The following is a 19,350-nucleotide window of genomic DNA, read 5'->3' as shown; positions in this document are numbered from 1 at the left end:
TTAAGCATGACAATTTATGTGAAATCTTTAGCACCAGGCCTATCCCACTGGGAGCCATCAATATCAGCTAATATTAACAAATCTGTCCATGAAAAGATGAACATGAGAGTAAAAACATTATAAAAGTAGACAGTACAACCCAGTTTTCATAGAAATATATATAATAGTTCTAAAATATTAGAAAAACCTAGAAATGTAATAAAATAGTAACATAAGAATCTTACAGCTATCACATATATAGTGCTTACTGTATTATTGGTACTGTTTTAAGTGCTATTACTTTAGTTTCTTTAAGTCTTACAACTACCCTTGGAAGTCTTTATTATTATTATCTCTAATTCACAGAGGAGGAAATGGGTCCACAGAGGCTAGTCTACCTGCAGCTTCTCGGCAGGTGAGCAGAGAAGTGGGGCTTTGCACCAGGCAGGTGGGCCCTAGGGCCCAGGGCCTTAACCTTGGGTGACAGTCTTGTCTCTCTCTACACAAACATGTTAGCGGTTTCAGGTTGGAGAGGTTATGGGGGATTTTTTGTACTTTATGTTTATCTGTATTTTTTATATTTCTCTAAACAGCCTGCACTGCGGGGTCAGTAAACAAGTTTTCCTTTTTGGAAAAGTGGCCAGTGCAGTTCATGGCTCTCACGGCCGCATCCACCCGGCTCCGTTCACACTCCGCTCCTCCCTCCAGAGATCTCCAAACCAGGGCTGCTGCTCCTTCTGTCTGGCTCTGCTTCCTACTATCTGGGCAGATAACCAGTATTTTGGGATTCATGGAATGTTGATGTGCCTTTCAGACCCTTTAAGATCTGGGGCAGAGGCCCTGTTCTGACTTTACAACATGTCTCATTTGGAGAAACAGAACATCCTGCTCCATGGATGGATTAAGTCAGCGTCATTTACTCAGACTGCAGAAAGCACATCCCTTCGCTGTGGATGGTCAAGAAGAACCTTCGGCAAAACTGTGAAACGGGTGAAACTTTTCTCCTGTCCTAGCTTTCTTTTATGTTTCCTTTACCTAATCCCTGTTCCCTCCACTCCCCTTGACTTCAAGTCCCAGAACTCTCTCCCTGGCCCCCCACCCATCCCCGCTCTCTCAGATCTGCCCTCACCATCGTGCTGCTTTTGCACCAGACCTTTAGTGATGGTTCCTATATTACTTTCTCCCATCTGCGTTTTAATCCTGACCTCTGACTGTGGAGCAAAAGCAGTTGTCCGAGTTTTGCAGGCCTCCTGGCACAGGAAGTAAGGGTGGGAAGGGGACAGGATGCTAATACTGTACACACCTTGCCTATGAGTCACGAAAGCCAGCATGTGGGAGATGCTGGACTCCATTCTCCAGCATCAATCCTCATGCACCCAACAAAAGCAACATCAACACACGACCAAACACCAGGGACATCCAGAGAAGCCATCACGGGTGGAAAAGATCCCCAGAGCAGGCTGTGGCATTGATGCCAACATCTGCATGCACGGAACCTCCCTTTGCCGCTGTCCCTCCCTCAGCGTGGAAGAGCAAAGGAGAACCAGGAAGGGGAGAGGCAGGCTGGGGTTGGTGCTCTGTCTGGCCATGGTGTTCAACATTTGGGTCCTACTGTGTTGTCCGGACCACGTAAGTATTTGTTGACACTCACTTTTGTGCCTGCGCTACACCAAGCACCTTACACACATCGCCTCACTGTAGCCCTCCAACAACGCAATATGGCAGGTACTGGGAGTACGATTTACACGTGGAAACCATGGCCCAGACATAATATGCAACTTGCCCAAGATCACAAAGAAAACGTCTGCACTGGCCCTTGGGAACTGTTAGTGAGCTGACAGTCAGAAGTCCTGAGGAACGTGGGCGCTCGCTGTCTAACTCCACCCTCCCAACCTACATGTGAGATGGGCGAGACAGGCATCGCTGCTGCCCCAGTTCTCAGATCTGGAAGCTGAGGCCTGGCCCAGTTATGTGACTAATGAAGAGCCATGTAACTTATTAGTGGCAGACCTAGAGCTAGAACTCATTTCTTCTTAGGCCAACCTGTTTCCCACTGCTTAATGGTAGGAGATAGTGGCTTCAGCAAGAAATAATAATAATTTAAAAAAACCAGCAATATCTTAACATTTAGAAAAAGAAGACTGAGAATATCATGTAGCCTCTTGGTTTAAAAGTCATGAGCCCCACTTTAGCTACCTTGTCTCACAGGTGCACTGACATGACTTTAATGAAATTATCTAGTTAAAGTTGACGCAGCCCAGAGGTATCTGTCTAATGTTGACTCTTGGAAGAACAGGCGAAAGTGTGTAACACGGCTTTGATTTAGTTAGCAACACTGAAGAGCAAGCGTAATTGATGCTGAGCGTGAGGGTGAGACACCCCGTACCCCAAGCCCAACTGATGCATATGCAGTCTACTTCCTCACACAGTTCATCACGAGTGAGGCCTCCTAGCCAATGGAACAGGGGGCTGGGAGCGAGGGGGACTGATGTTGCAATGTATCAGCCACAGGCTACCCAGCTGTCTGAGTCCGGACGAGAAACCGCACTGCTGGTGCCCCGGCAGCCTCACCGGGAAAATGGGAGACATCTCAGGCCTTACTTGTCAGGATCAAATGAGACGAGTGGAGAAGGGCCGGAAGTGCAGGTGTCCCTCCCTTTATTGCACGTCACAGGTGTTGCTTTTTTTTTTTTTTTTTTTTTTACAAATTAAAGGCAAGACCCTTCACAGCGACCCACTTTACTGCACTACTCACTTTATTGCGGTGCTCTGGAACTGAACCCACTACACCTCTGAGGTATGCCTGGGTGAGAAAGCTCTCCACAAATGAAAACCGTCGTGACAGATGATAATAATTCCATTAAGTGGCTAATATGAGTATTAGTCACATCGGACTTTGGCCATCACAGCTGCCCTGCATCACCAAATCAATGCTGTCTCTGGGCTGGGGGTGCAGTGTGGTCAGGCTGACCTTGACCAACTCTTTTATTTGTTACTGAACCTTCTTCGGTCAATCAGGCTTTGTTTCCTAAAATATGCAAACTTTATTCTTCCTCCCTAGATGGGTTCCAGAATGAATGGCAATAGACCAGAATTTTTTAAATGACAGTTCTAGGCATAGCGTGTTAGAATTCTCCGATTTCTTGTGAAAAGATATTTTATCCTCATCATCAGAAAAGACTCAGACATTTATTTCTTACTCCCAGTTGCTTTTTCAACCAAGTTTTAGCTCCTGTCTTTCTTGATGGCCCTCCCGTGACCCGTGGGTGGTCTGGCACAACATTTCGTACTCAGAACGCTCAACGTGAACCCCGCCCTGGGTCGGTGGGGCTCGGCTGGTAGGGGGGGGCCCTCGTGCCAACACAGCAGTGTTTGCTGAGCTCTGAGCCAGACCCTGTGGAGCTGGAGAATGAGTAAAATGTGCATTCCTTGTTTTTAAGGAGAATGCAGTCTCGTTAGGGAGCCAACAACTCGAAACATTTCTATTAACTACAGAAATAAGTACCAGCAATAAACACGGTAGGTGGTGAAGATAAGAAGCCAGCTGGTGTGAGCACACAAGGTCTGGGCAGGCTGCTCGGGGAGGCAGGGTCTCAGCTGATCCTGGGAGGACAAATGACAATGCCTTCCTGGTATCTGCAGGGTTCAGAGAGCACTTGTTTTCTACACGTGCTATCTCAGGTGAGTCTCACAAAAGCCCTGCGAGATAGGAACTATTATCCCCATTTAATAGATGAAGCAGTGGAGATTTGGAGGGATTAGTAACTTGCTAAAAGATATTGTCTCCACCGAAATTCTTCTGGGTCCAGGATGAAAGGTTTCTCTACTGGCAGCAAGGAAACTGTTACTTATTGTGTAACTTTCTGAATGCACTGTGTTAGATGCTTTCCCACAAATTGGAATGTTTATGTACAGGACAGGAGGAAGAGGAGGGTGAAGATCTGAAAAGGTGGTTCAGCTGGTTGGAGTGTTGTCCTATACACTGAAAGGTTGTGGGTTTGACCCCCAGTCAGGGCACATACCGAGGGTGTGGGTTCAGTGCTGGGTCCAGCTGGGGTGCGGACGGGAGGCAACCAATCAATGTTTCTCTTTCACATTGATGTTTCTCTTTCTTTCCCTGTCTCTCTCTCCCTCCTTCCTTTCCTCTCTCTCTCAAATCAGTAAAAACATATCCCCCAGTGAGGATTAAAAAAAAAGTACACACAAGTTTATACATAAGTTCCCCCCAGTTCGAAACTCAAAGTCTGAAACACTGGATCCCAACTAAGGAAAGTAACCACTTAAGGACCAGGCAGCCAGTCCAAAGACAGACAAAACTGTCCTAAAGCTCCACAGGTCTGTGCTGTAATTCAACCAGGAAAAGTTTCTTGGGCCAGAACTTCATTGTCTTAAAACTGTCTCAAGTTTTGGGTCACTGTTTCAACATGGAGCCATTATCAGCTCTGGGGCACGAGAATCCTGGTTTCTGACTTCCAGGTGAACATAGACTGGTGGGGCCGCCATGATGCTGCCAGCTGCTCCGGGTGGTTGGCTGCTTCGGTAGCGATAGTCCCCTGATATTCACTGCAATCAGGACCCCACGTTTAATGCCTGTCGGCCATCGGGGCATTGAAACTATACGGTTGGCCAAAAAGTCAGTTCAGTTTTTTTCTGTAAAGTAAGACACATTTTTAATTTTCACCAATAACGTTATTGATTGGGATATTTTGAGTATGTCAGCTATCTCCTGCAATAGCCTTCTAGTGGGGAGAGGCCAGGGGTGCTGCTAACCATCTTCCAATGAATAAGACAGCCCCACAGTGAGGAATTATATAGCCAAAACGTCAATAGTGCCAAGCAACTTCACAAACCACTTTTGACATGTTTGATCAGTCACAGCACCTTCTCCATACACTGCACAAATCTTTTTGTGTGTGTGTTTCAGTTGCGTTTTTATCTTTCTTGAAATAATTAAGCACAATATGCTGAAAATGTTGCATGTTTTCTTCCATCTTCACTATTAAAATGGCTGCATGAAAATTCACCAATTTTGGTAAGTTTTTTAAAACTACAGGCTGATATGACAGCTGCCACAATACAATCTAACAAAACTTCTAACAAAACATTGTTTCCAACGAAGTTAAAGACAACTAAGCACTGCTAGAGCCATTGTACAGAAAAAACTAAATGAACCTTTTGGCCCTTTGTTCTCTACCTATAAGGTTAGATGGCTTAGAAGCATCTGGGGAGAGGCTGAAGCTAAGTCAGCCATCTTGGAATCTTAGATGAGTCTGTTGGCTGGTGGTGAAATTCTAAGTGGGTACCAATTTTCAGGAGCTGTGAATGGAGAAAATGAAGGTTAAATGCAATTCAGGGGAGCTCTCGGGACCCCTCAGTGAGGCTGTGCAGCTGCCATGCAAAGGCTGCCTGGGGGAGGAGCACGCCAGCCTCAGGTCCCAGAGATCAGGACAAGTGGCTGGCTCGCACACCTAGGGGGTGATTGCTTCGTGGATTAAATCAGGGCAGAGCCAAAGCCAGTGCTTCTCGGTCCTGGCTACTCACTGGAACCATCAGATGAGCCTTAAGAACTAATGCCTGGGTTTTTTGTGGGGTCACCCAGAGACTGCCATGTCACAGGTCTAGGGTATGGCCTGGGGCATCAGGGGTTTAAAGCTTCCCGCGTGATTCTCAAGTGCAGCCAGGGTGGGCTGGGAGCACTGTTGCAACGCAGTCAGCTTTAAAAGAAAAAGTTCTCCCCCACAATTTTTGGTGGAAGTCAAAGGACACTGAAACTGATCGAGCACTGGGGTCGAGGTGTGTTTCGTCATCACCGCCCTCTGACTCTCACTGGAATGACTGCAGCAGAGTCACCTGGAGGGCTTATTAAGCCACAGGTTTCTGACCCTGTGGCCACATGTCTTTGGAGCACTGACACGCCGCCTGCTTCTTAAACCTCACTTCACTCTTTCCCTCCAAAATGCACTGTGTCCACATTCACCATGGCCGGCAAGTTTGGAGTCACCATCAAAAACCACAGTTATTCATCGGGGAGCCCGTGTGACTGTCCCTGAGGTGCCAGACACTCTCACGGACAGAAAGAGGGAGGGGAAAATAAGGAGGGAGAGGTTTGAACAGATGTCACTTAAAAGGCAGCTGCCCCTCAAAACAGGCACCTTGGGAGAAGGCACAAACTTCACTCCCACGACGTGGTCATTGTACTAAGTGCTTTGGGAGGTCTTTTCAGACTTAGTTTCAGAGCCATACAAGAAAATCAGTCATAACACCACATAAAACAGGCTCCACTTTAAACCCCAGACAATATTATCCCAGGTACCCACCCCCTTTCGTCGCCAGACTTGGCTATGGATGGAATTTGGTTGTTTGAAAAAATAAAATGTGCCCCCAGAGATAAGGTCTTGCCACAATGGGAGTTTTTTTTTTTAAAGAATGGTCTTTGGCTCTGAAGGCAATTCGAAAGGAGTGGCGGAGCTGTTTCAGAAGAGGGTGGTGTTCTGGCGACCAGCTTTCCGGGGACATTCTCGTGTCTGTCCAAAGGCAGACGTGATTACTAGGGAAATCTGTTGCAGAAGGGAGAAAAAGGCACCAACATAGGCCAGACAAAAACGAAGAACTCAGATTAGCAAATTCAAGAGGAACTGGGCAGATCAAACGATCCTGGACAAGGGGGAAAAGGCATCATTAGCCTTCAGTGTGCAGGCTGGTGAGGGGCACGCTCTCTCCTGAAAGAGACCACAGCTCAACTGGGAGACAGGAATGCTACTATACAGACTAGTACACTGAAGTCCTGAAAGAGGTATAGGAAGGGGGCGTGAGGGCTGGAGTGGCTAAACAGGGATGGATGTTTTCACTCACCCCCTTCCCTGAAGGAACAATCCTGAAAAGTGTCTCATACCTCAACCTTCCCACCTGTCCTCCTCTGGGGCTGAGCAGGCCCCACCCGCCCCCTCCCTGACTCACTCTGACCGGCCTGTGCCCCTGGAGGGAGGGCCTGGACTGCGTTCAGAGCTGACAGTAATGTCGGAGGCCCACCCAGCATGGGCCTCTAATGGTCAATTCTGCTTGGGGCCCACTGGCGATGCTTATCTGGAGGCCTTCTCCGCTGCAGGCACCCTCGGAGAAGAGAGCCACAGATCCAATTACGGAGCAGCCCCATGGGCTCCAGATCACCCAGCACCCTGCATAATTGGAGGACAGGTGCAGCCCAGCTGGGTGAAGCCGTGCGTGGTCAGGAGTAACAGTGACTGTCCCTCTGCCTGGCTCCACGGAGCCCCAGCCTCAGCAGGGTTCTCTTGATCCAACAAGTCTGTGAGTTCTACCACTTTGCACTTGTACCACTCAGCATAAAGCACTTACTAAGGAAATCTGTAAACCTTTCTCAGTAGGATAGAAAAAGCAGGCACTAGGATTCCCATTTTAGAGGTGAGGAAAATGGAGGCCCGGAGAGGTAATGGGAATGTGTGGAGTTGGAGCAAATCTGCGCTCTGACTCTCTCCGGGGCACATGGACAGCGAGCCCACTGCCGGCCAGCACTGGACGGGCCGCACAACTGGAAACAGAGATCGTCACCACGCATTACCGTCTCACAAGCTCATTTATCTCCACAGGTCACTTCCTCTTTCAGGAAGGGTTATGGTGGAAATAAGGGCAATGCATATTCAATGTAGGCAACTGTGAAAATACAGAAAGGTAGAGAGAAAAAAGTTGAAATCCCATTGGATTTATGGCTTTTAACCTAACATTGTATCATATTTTGAAGAGTTCTTTGAACACATTCACAGCAGCAGCACGTTGTGTGGGCGGGCTACAGCGCCCTTGACGGCTGTCCAGACGCGCTTTCCAGTTTCTGGCTGATGCGGAGGACACGATGATGTCTACCTTTTCAACAGGTGTTGCATTTTATTTTTTACAATCAAAGATGACGGGCGTCCAGCTCGCTGCCAGCTCCCCACAGCTTTCCCACAGTAACCCCCTGGGAACCGGGGGGAGAGGGACTCAGCGGCAGCAGTGCCTTCGGGCCTGTGGCTGCCGCTGCTGAGTGTGGAGCCCGGCGGTGGCGATGCCAACAGGCAGCAGGGGGAAGGCAAGCGCTCAGGCCGAGCACCCCATCTCAAGGCACTCTCTCCGCCCAGCCTCCGGCTCCCGTGGGTGCCCTCCTTCCCTCCTGCCCCATCCAGGTTAAAGCATCTGAACAGAGATGGCCAACCACTGAAATTGGAGAATCCAGTGCTGCGAAGATGGCCACTCCCGTTGGCCTCATCCCCAGTGCAGAAGTCAAGTGTTTATTCCACCCACCTCAATCTCACCGCACCCAGTGCCCTGGCAGAGGGGACTCGGTGGCATGTGCGCCCACGGAGAGGGGAGGACGGCAAGCAGCCACAGGGGGCTTTTGCCTGTCTTCCCGTTCTCTCTGGCCTCTGACGCCTGCCACTGCCTGACCCCCTGTGCTGTGCAGACTCCACCTGGGGGACCACAGGGCCCCAGCAAGCTGACAGGCCACTGCTGCTGCTGCGGTTAGGAAAGAACCACACGCAACACTTGTGCATTGATAAAGAACTCTCGTCCCACTGCCTCCAATTTAATCCTCAAGTGACCTCATGAGGTCACTTCACACAAGGAGAAACAGACCCCGAGGATGTTAGTGAAGTGCCCAGTGACACCCAGTGACGGCGCCGGCACTCACACCTACCCTTTGACCCTAAATCCCATATTCTTGATTGAGATTGGGCAATTTTCCCCAGAAAGACCATAGGCAGGTCCCTCTCCCAGTGTGAAAAGGTTTAGCTGAGCTGGGTTTATGGGGTGGCGGGGGGTGGGAGGGAGGGGAGGCAGGCCAGGAGCCCTCTAAGGCCACTACCTGATGAGCTCTCGATTTGGCAAGCCCCACAGATATCCTGCCCCCTCCTGCCCTAGGTCAGCCCTCCGTGGACTGACCAGGCCCAGTGGAATGCTTTTTCTCCACTTGAAGTGCCTTGACTTTTTTTTTCTTTCTTTGCTAGCAGAATCTGCAGGCACCACAGGTAAAATGTTTCATTGCCACTAGGCTCTTTTCTTCGGGGCCCCTTCACTGGGCTTGAGGCTGTTTCCCCACACCCAAGCTGTGACCAGGTCTGGTTTAGGGTCTGTTGTCTCTAGAGTGTCCACCCATCAGCAGCCTGCTTCCTTGGGGTCCCACAAGCTTCCAACAGCATGGTCTGTGGTTTGGCTCGAGCCATCCTGCGTGTACAGCCACGCGGGTCCTACAACAAAGCCCTCAGCTGAGAACACTGACGAAGAAATCGCACAGCCAAGATAAAGAGGTGGCCAAGCTGTAAAACGGTTCCCCAGCATGAAGCACGTGCGTTCTCTGGAGCTGACAGGGAATAGCTTGCTGCCCCTGCAGCCCCTGAGTCCCTGCCTCTCCCCTTCCCCGCGCCCCTCCTGGAGAACACGCACTGCATCTCCTCGGCCTGTCTAAGGTGCACTCGTGTTTCAGGCCCTCCCACAGTCCGCTTTCTCTAGGAAGGCCTCACCGGTGCGGACCTCTCTGCACCCTGCGTCAGAGGTTCCGCACTGCACGGTCCAGCCCCGTGTTGTTCTCTGTTTATTTCACCTCCACAGCTTCTGTCTCCCTAACTGGACCACACATTCTCGCGGGAAGGGACCCCATCACCTGTTCTTCTGGCATCCTCTAAAATACACAGTGGTATGAATTGAAGATGCTGGATAAAAACCACTTAAATGAATTCTGTTCTAGATGTTTCATAAGCATTCTATTCTAATTCTTAATCAGAATGAAAGGTTTTCATCTGGGAAGAGCCATGGTGCAAAGATGCTCAGAGACGCTTGTGCGCACGTTCCCAGCCCTGAACCAAGTCTGGGAACTGACCTAGGGTGGCAGACAGTCGCCCGAGGTCACCCCGTCAGCGTGGCTCAGACTGTGCACACAGATCACCCGGGGTCTTGTTACAATGCAGTTTCTGACTCCGCGTTCTGGACTGGGCCTGGGAGTGCACTTCTCCCACCTCGCAGGCGGTGCTACTTCTACCGGTCTGGGACCACACCTTGAACAGGAAGAGAGCAGGGACGCAGGAGGTCTCCAGACCGAGGACACGATGGAGATGTGGACATTTGGCAGGGTCAGTGCTACCCTCATGCTGTCCTAATCCAAAGCCACCTACAGTCTGACAAGCCAGCTCTCCTCTTCCGTCAAGAAGAATCTTTCCCTCATTTTATGTTTCTCTGTGGGGTTTCACTAGGCCATACTTCAACGTCTCCTCCGCTTCGTCTTCCCCACCTCTATCATCGCATCCTTTCTCGTTCCTCAAAACTCCATCCTTGGGGCCAATTCCAGCTCCACTTCCCTCTGATGCTTCTCTGGCCACCCTCAGTTTCTTCTGCAAGGCGCTTCCTGCCCACATTACTCACTTGCCTTCATTAAAGGCCTCCCTGTCTCACTGGCTTCTCTATGCAAACCTCCTGCTTCTATAACTGGAGTGTAAGTAGCTTGGTGCCTTGGTGGAGGGAGGGGCAGGGCACAGACTCAACACCTACTTCTGTGCCCCTGTCACGGGACCTTGGGCCATGGCAGACAAACTGGGTAAATATTTGCTAATTGATTGTAAGTACAATTCAAGCATGCCCTTTACTCTTCTCCTTCCCCTCTCAGGGAGGGAAGAAAAAGTGATCCCAGCTGCCTTGGCCTCCATCCCCAGCCCGGGGGCCTTGCTCCTCTCCCGGGAGCTGCAGCTGCGCCAGCTCAGATTTTCGTTCTCTGCCCGCCTCCTCCCTTCAGCGAAGAGTTAAAGCACTGGGAAGGCTGCTTCCCGCTTGGAAATCTCCATTTCCTCATGCAGCATGAACAAGAGAACATCTATGGACAGAGGCTGAGTGAGCCAACTGCACAGGGAGTGAACTCGCTCTGAATGGGGCTGTTCTAATACCCCGCCGAGCCAAGTCATTAAGATGCCATCCCCGAGGTGCAGCCCCCAGCGTCACCTCTAGATATCCCCTGAAGCTCTGCCGGCAGGAAGGATGAATGGCGAGCACAGAGCCTGGTGAAAGCGAGCTCTTTCATGAGCAGGGGGGAGAGGACCTCTGCACTGGCACTGGAGAGGGGGCTGGGTGCCGCAGAGGAGGTAAAAGTAGGGGTCCTCCTCTCTCCTGCTTCCCCCTTCCCCACACGGAACTAAAATTAACCTCCTGATCTATGCAGAGTGGCCGAAACAATTGCTTCTCAAAAGGCAACCAAGGTGGGAGGTTGGGGGTGGGGGGATAACAACATTAGAGAAAACATGCGCAATGCCAAAAATAATCCTTGTGTCATGAGAAAACCGAACTGGGCCGTCTCAGGGGCCAGCACTGGGCATATTCAGGAAGGAGGGGCCAGAAATTCCCCCGGCAGTGTCGTCAGACATTCCGGGTGAAAAAAATTAAAAAGCCATAACTGGAATAGGCAGTTGTCAGGGAGAGCACGGAATATGGTTTTGAGGGTCAGTTCTCTCTCCTTTACTTCAGACACTGTAATTTCCAAGGAAATAACATTTGTTTCATTTTTTAATAGGGACTGCCCCTTAACCATAAGCTAATAGTGAAATACCCTGGGATCTGATTTACTAATCCCAGTTTGACGCCAGAACTTCTGGTGACTGGTATTGAAAGTATTCCCACATGGAAGAGGTGGGGTGGGGGGACATCCAGGATCTCTCCCTTTCCTCCCCCCATCGCATAACCCCTTGTCTTCTCCCTAGTTAAGAAAAAGAAGAGAGAAAACAAAGGCAAAGGAAAGTGAAAAGAGAGAGAAAGGAGCCAGAGAGACTCGGAGACCTTTCCTCTCCCGGGCTTCCTTGAGAACCCCGATCTCCAGTCTATTTACATGGTCACGTGTCTGGAGCTGTGGGATCTGATTCATGGCCACAGTGCGAGCCCACGCTTTCTCCCAATTCTGCCCCGTCACACTACGATGAGAAGTGAGATATTCATGCACATTTAGGAGGCTATGTTCCATTCCTTTGTAGAGGAGTCATCAAAAGGTACGGGAAATGCCAAAAGTTTTCCTCAAGTTACTCTGTGCTGACACCCACCCCTGGGCACTCCCATCTGTCACCCAGGTGTATTTTTCCCACCTGAAATGGGATCCTTCCTTTCCAACATTCCACACCCTGTGCTTTCAGAACCAGCCTAGGCCCGCTGCCTGCACAGAGGTTTTCCTGGCCTCTCTGCCCAGCCCACGCTGACCTCCCCTCCCACTCCTACCCTGCACACTCTCAGATGAGAGCATAGAGCAGTTTGGAATATAGGTCTGTGTTTCCCGCAGCCTCTGCCCTCCATCCCACCCAGCAATAGCTTTCTTCCTTTACTCATTCAACAAATGTTTGTGAATGCCTCTCCATGTGCCGGGGCTGTTAAGTAATGGAATGAAACACAGGACCGCTATTCCTGACCTCAGGGAGGTTGTGGAGAGGTGAAGAGCTGAGTCCCGAAGGACGAGCATGGTGTCCATGATGCACTGGGAGGCGGAGGAGGATGTCTGCATGGCTGGACAATGCTGGGGGAGGGGAGAGCTCGGTGCTGGAGGCGGGGCTAGCAGAAGGAACAGCTATGGGGAGGCAACTGGGCAGGCAGGAGGGACAAGGCCAGAGATGCTGCTGGGGCACGAGTGGGGGTGCCAGTGGTCAGGAGACAGGCCGGAGAGCAGGGTGCAAGACAGGAGAAGTCCGGGTGGGGAGAATGCGTTCAGTGGGCAAGCACCATTGCGTGTCTGCAGGGCGCCACACGCAGACCAGGGCCTTCGACAACAAAGGACAGATACAGGAAGTCAGATGACCTGATAACCGCCCATGCCGTTGGCCAGTTATGGCCGATGTGCCAGGGCACAGGCAGGGCAGAACCCTGTCTGGATCCGTCTTCCACTGGTGGAGCTCTGGCCACACTGCACAGCAGGCATGAGATGCCCTCTTTCTTGGCAGCGAAGCCAAGGGAAATGCGTTCCTTTGGTAGGAGCTCTAAATATGGCAGCCACCCTGGGGCCACCACAGGCTGGAGCTCCAGCTCACCCACAGGGACCTCGGCGAGGCATTCTTGCTGAACAGCAGCTCATAAATGCTACCCAGGGGACAAAAAGCAAACTTCGCCAAGGGCACCCGCCTTCTCTGGCTCCAGTGGTGCTTTATTTTCAAATACTTCAGCCCCAATCTTCCAGCTGTTTCCCCTTGCCTCTCGCCTCCTTGACCACTGATGAGATACAATATAATTCTAACCAGTACTCGGGCAGAGGAACAACTCATCAGTCCCCCCAAACCGTTTCGGGATATCGCTCTGCATTTAAAAACAGAAATGGCTCCCTACTGCCCTCACCACGAAGTCTAGCCTCTGGGTGTCCCTTGAGATCTGCCTGCCCGGAACCTGCTTTCCCACCCAGCTCCCACAGGCCTGCAGCACCCTCCCTGCTCCAGCAGCCTGCGCTCTGTGCCGACACCCACCCCTGGGCACTCCCGTCTGTCACCCAGGTGTATTTTTCCCACCTGAAATGGGATCCTTCTGTTCCAACATTCCACACTCTGTGCTTTCAGAACCAGCCTAGGCCCACCGCTGCACAGAGGTTTTCCTGGCCTCTCTGCCCAGCCCACGCTGACCTCCCCTCCCACTCTGCACACCCGGAGAATTGATCAAGACCACTTAACTGTGAGGCAGCATCACTTCATTACTCCTTATCTTTAGGGTCTTCTCTGAGGCCACAGGCAGGAAGTCAAATTTCTTATGTATCACAGAGCCTGGCACTGGACCACGCCCCCACAATAACCATTCCCCTAGCTCTTTTAGACCGAGCACGGAAGGCTGGAGTGACAGCTAGCCCAGCCATGACCGCCCCCACCCCCAGGGGCGGGCTTACGAGTGCAGTTATAATGCTTTGGTGCTTTCCAGAGAAAAGCACCAAAGTAAGTGGGTTAAAAAAGAGGAGTGAGAGTGGCTGCAGTCATCACCAGGTTACCTAACATCCGATGACTCCTCACTGTCCCCAGGAAGCTGATCCCCATCCCCTAAGGATGTTTCCAGACAGAAGTTGCTGGCTGTGCCTGCCGCTCCACTGCAGGGGGTGTTCAGTGAGCCAGATGCCAGTCAGCTTCCACGGACACTGGCGAACAAGCCTGGGCCGGGCGGCCCCCGCCCCCAACCCCAACCCCTGATGAGATCAGGGGCGTTTCTGCCTCTGCTCCCACCTCCTTGACACGACAGGACAGCCTGTTGCACACCACCACCCGTCGCCCAAAGGGCTCACATCACATATGTAGATGCCCTTCGTGGAGTCAGATTTCTGCCGGGGAGGATGCCAGGGCTTGGCTAGGGTTGCACCCTGTGGTGATGTAACACGGAGGTGAGAAAATGAGCAGAGCCAAGTCAAAAAAACAGGAAAATAAACAAACAAACAAAAAGAGAAAGAAAGCCACTAAACACGAAAGCCCTAAGAAAAAAATGAAACACCTAATGAAGACCGTAAAGGCCAGCAAGTGGAGTAAGAGAACGACCTGCCCAGGAACATGCGCTCTCCGTTCATGTTGGCACAGCTCGCCCCCAGCCGCAAGCCCACCTCCCAGCACACGCGCCAGACCGGGAGGGGTTAACAGAGCCCAGCTGCTCCCCTTATCTGCCCGACCTACTAATGGCCAATCTCTGCTACTGAGATTCTATCAGCGATTTCTGCAAATCACTTTTATTAGAGATAATGTCATTTTTACTTCATTACCCAGCCCAGCTGTCAAAGGGAAAACAAGTTGATATTTTTTCTTTGAAATGCCAGTTCTGTCCATTAATGCTGATGGTGACAGCAACACTGAAACTCTTGGCCACACTTCTCAAGAGATTTTGGTCAATTAACCCTGGGCAGTTAAACCTTCTGTTTCCTGGGCTGAGCAGAGCACCTCCCACAGCCTCTCCCCAGCAACTCCAAGGCAGAGGCTGGTTTCTCTGTGTGTGCCGCTCACTGCTCCGGCTGCTCCAGGAGGGGAACGTGGTTACACTGTGGCGTCCTGCAGACTCAGTTCTACCCAGCAGATAAAAACAGCTGTATGACATCCAGGCAGGCAGTCGCAATGTTAATTCTACTTTGCGGAAAGCAATAATTAACATGTGAGTCAGTAGCAGAGAAAGACTTTAAGCCCAGGGGGAAAGCCCCAAAGTCCCTGAAGCCCCAGAGACTCCGCCGTGTTCGTGTTCAATGGAATGATTTACAAGATTAGCCCGGGAGTGCGGACACCTGAGGGGAGCGTGGTTGTGCAACTCCGGGGGCTCCCATGAGCTGGCTTTCGGCGGTGCCGCCAGTGTGTGCAAGACAAAGGTCTGTTTCTCCAGGATCCCCTCACAAGTGCTCTTTTTGGTGTTCCTGCTTAGTTCCTAATTATTTTTGAAATGCCACATGTAGGCCTGACCAGTGTGACTCAGCTGTTTGGGCATCCCTCCACAAAGCAAAAGGTCGCCAGTTCGATTCCGGTTACGGCACATGGCGGGGCTGCTGGTTCGGTCCCTGCTCGGGGCAGATGTGAGGGGCAACTAACTGATGCTTCTTTCTCGCATCAATGTTTCTCTCCCTTAATCCCTCCTCTCCCCTCTTTCCAAAAAATACATCAAAATCTTAAAAATAAAAAGTAAAAAATAAAATGCCAGCGGCAGCTTTGGTTACATCGGAGTGACTTCTCACTGCCTCACAGACTGTGACAAGTTTGTTCTGTACCCACTGCAGTGGTCCCATTCCGCATGTCTGTAACACCTAGAAGTTCTGAAGTGCCCAGACTTCAAAAAAGCCAGGACTGAGCTAAACGAGCAAGTACCCCTTCGCATTTTAACATGTTTTTGCAAGAAGTGAGGCTGTCTGGAATTAACATCCCGCCTGATGTGCATGTTCGGTGAGCCTGAGCTTTCATTCACGCAACGTTTCCTGAGTGCTTACTCTGTGCCAGGCACGGGGGACACAGAGGGAAGGACAGGGCTCTGCCCTCAATGAGCCAACAGCCCGGCGCCAGAGACAGGCAAACCAGCAGAGCAGGGCAGGGGCCGGATGCACGGCCTGGACTCGGGGGCTCGGGCCCCTCCTCTGTGACCCAGGGCAGGTTACTTCGGTTTTTCTAAACCTCAGTGTCCTGTAAACAGTTACTCTGAAAGCCCCTGCTTCCTAGAGCTCTTGTGAGTGATAACTGATACGTACAGGTATCCTTCCTAGAACCGTGCTGGCACACACCACGCACTCAGCCGTGTTGAAGGGATCGCTGCAGAAATCAGGAACGGGCGCTCTGGGGGCACAGAGCCTGCCATTGCCCAGGGTGGGGAGACCAGGGGGCCTTATGCCAGGTTTTCTTAGTGAGATTTTAAGGACAGAGAGGAATAGCCAGGACAATGACGTAGTGGGATTCTGGTCCCAAGAAGAGGGAGCAAAATCAGGCGTGTGAGGCCTGCTGAAGTAGCACTTGGCTCAGGTTTTAGGGGCCCAGGCCATGCCAGTCAGGGCTGACCGCCAGAACAAGGGCTGGGACCATCCCTCCCGCGGTGTCTCTAGGTGCCCTCAGCCAGGAGGAGAATCGTGGGGTAGCTGAACCATGGGGCAACCCTGTTGCGGCATTTCTTCTATTTTTGCATTCCTTGTGCTTTGACAATGAGATGATTGTGCGGATATTACAAGAGGTGATTATCTCCATGGGCACTGAGCCTATTTTAGCGCAAAGACCTTGTCTTGCCAGAGCCAAGACTTCTGAGGTCACAGCTAAGTTGCCAATTCTACAGAACCTCTGACAAACCCCAGGGCTGCCAGGGAACCTGTTCTTTGCAAGATGGCTTGTTTTAAAAGGTAAGCAGTATGGACGTGGGGCTGCGCACTGAAGGCCTCTGGGTGCCCAGCTTTGTGTGCCGGGACTGGAGGGAAGAGAAAGGCAGCCTCTGCCATGAAGCAGCAACTGCTCAGAAACAATCCTGTGCACGCCTGGATTCCACACAGCCTCTCCCCCGAGCCCTCTGTGGGGACAGGAGTCCCTGGTGCCCATCGTGCCTGCACAGGGGTGGGGGACACCAAGCTCATTTGATGGACTCTGCCATGGTTAAAAACATTAAGATGGAAACTTGCAGGAAGAGTGTCAAGAAAAGGGAAATGAAATATTACTGGTTCTCCTATGTGTTACAACAAACACAGGGCAGCCACAATGTCCTGCAACCTTGATCAGAATGCGTTCAGTGGTGACACATTCTTAGTTGGCTTAAGTCATTCTGTGAATCATTCGTCCTGATGCCTATAGGCAGCCTTCCTGGCTGTGAGGGGATAGCTAACTGGGGAAATGAAAAGGTGCAATCTTCCATGTGAGGCATGCAGGGGCTACACAGATAGCCAGTGGTATTTTACCTTTAGGACAGTTTTTTTTTTTTTAAAGAAAGCTTGCTGCCCCTATTTTTCCTTAGAACTAGAAAGAGAGATGAGCACATGAACAGGCCAGGAAAAAACCAAACCAAACTGGTGTTGGCGGGGGAGGTCCTCCGTCCTACTGCCTTTCAGCTGCTGGCTGCCCTTCAGCATCTGTCCGCCTGCTCTGTTCTGGGTCTCCCCTCACCTCACACTAGCAGAGCCTATACGCTCCTCTCTTGCCTTGCAAGGATGGAGAGAAGAGAGGCGGAGGTCTAGGAAAAGCAGGAGCATTCTGGAACCGGCGCCTCCTACTCTGTTGTTGCCTAGCACCCAAATGACAATCCCCAGACTAGGGTCAGTGGCCAACCATAGGTCTCCACTTTTGGACATGGTCTAATCAGCCAGGAAGGATTTCTAGAATTGACCTTATTAAGGGAAAAAAATGTAATATGTAGCTTGATTTAAAAAATCCAGGAAGCTCTAACACACTATCAAGTTCTTAAGACTTTTTCTTTCCTCCATAATCCTTGGCCAAGTTCAAAGGTGAGCACTTTCCCAGAGACTCATTAGGAATAATGTTTATTTCATACATTTGGAGGTTGCAAAGTTTGATTCCATCTTGCTTATTTGCAAAGAAAATAACTTTTTTTTTAATGAAAGCAAAGGAGGGGCAATGAAACGAGGGTAAAACTGGAAGAGAAGAAAGGTGCTCAGAATACTGCCCTGGAAAGCAAACTTGAGTTCTGACCGGTTTTCGTCTCTCATTTTCTCTGAAGGGTTATAACAGCAAGAAGTCACCGCACCTCTCACCCTTCTGAACCTCCATGACCCCCTGGCCCCCCTGCCTTTGTGGGTGCTTATGGGAAGGGATGTTTTGACAGCAAACACATGTACTTGCGCCTTCACACAGGGTGCTGTATAGATAAAAGGTACTGACAAGCATGACCAGGGTTTCTGGGTTCTGTCCTGCGGAGAAGATTCAGCAGAGAGGTCTGTGATGGTCTGCGGTCCGCTCCTCTGAAGCCAGGATGTCATGAACGAACCTGTTAAGCCAGGCCACCACTGACAGCTTAGGTGATGAGTGGGAATTCTCAGTTACCGGTTGAGACCAAAGTGTTCATGCTTGTGCCTCATCTGTCACTTCTGTATCATTTCCTCCCCCCAGAATAAAGCACCAATTCGGGGATGGGTCAGTGAGGAGTGGAGTGAAGGGTACTGGCCCACCTGGTCTCTACTCACTCTTCAAGGCTGGTTCAAGCCTCAGCACACCCCTTCCAGGGAGTATCTTCAGTTGCCAGGCTGGGGTGACCTCACAGTCTACACCACTCTTTCAGCATGTAGCAGTCTCTATCAAGTATTGTGAAGCCTCTTGGCACCTGTGTAGGCCAGGGTAATAAATGGCCCAATCTGCATATCTACCTTGAGAGGCATGGGATAGTCAGGTTGCAGGGAGAAATTTGAGGCTGTTGCCAAATTTCCCCAAAACCTAATTCAAACACTACTGGGAAGAGAGGCCCTGTAGTCCCTAAGGTGGGGAAACCTTAGGGAGCAGGAGAACTCACTTTGCGTAAGGTAACAACACTAAACTCTAATACAGCCGTGGCTGGAAGGCTCTACAGGGCTACCTCTGTGTGCTGCCCTCTAGAGGAGGGGCTGAGAACATCCCCAGAATGCTCTGGGCTGTTCAAAGCTGAAGCAGGCAGACCACTAGGTTTTTCCACACATTATTCAACATGTGAATTGTTTTGCACCTACTGTGTGCCAGGCACTGTATTTTACTAGAAAAATCACCCAAGAATACATGGAAAACCAATGTAAGTCTCTATATGGTTTCAGGCTATACCACTGCTTTGGGCAAGGAGTTTTAATCATGTCCTATCTAAATCCTAAACAGGTAACCATCATTTTTCTACAATTCAACTTGAACTTAAATATTAATGTGATGTTCCCGGCTTCAGAATTCTTGGATTTGGTAAAAGGCCTGAGCTCCTGTCCGTGGTCTTTGTGGTCCTATA

The 19,350-nt window shown here is 50.7% G+C and overlaps 1 protein-coding gene across 1 annotated transcript in view; it reads right to left on the bottom strand.

Annotated features, from left to right (window-relative positions):
• Window positions 1–10,611, bottom strand: part of EPAS1 (endothelial PAS domain protein 1) — a 49,743-nt gene extending 39,132 nt beyond the window's left edge. The window contains exons 1-2 of the mRNA XM_036027920.1: window positions 10,605–10,611; window positions 7,350–7,353 (exon numbers count right to left, since the gene is read on the bottom strand). The gene's annotated coding sequence lies outside the window, so the exon portion shown is untranslated. The remainder of the gene's footprint in view (window positions 1–7,349; window positions 7,354–10,604) is intronic.
• Between the last annotated feature and the right edge of the window lie 8,739 nt (window positions 10,612–19,350).

The sequence above is a fragment of the Phyllostomus discolor genome, chromosome 6 (genome assembly GCF_004126475.2).
Source record: "Phyllostomus discolor isolate MPI-MPIP mPhyDis1 chromosome 6, mPhyDis1.pri.v3, whole genome shotgun sequence".
In the NCBI taxonomy this organism is placed as follows: Eukaryota; Metazoa; Chordata; class Mammalia; order Chiroptera; family Phyllostomidae; genus Phyllostomus; species Phyllostomus discolor.
The sequence above is the reverse complement of the archived record's forward strand: the minus strand, read 5'-3'. Positions and strand labels throughout refer to the sequence as shown.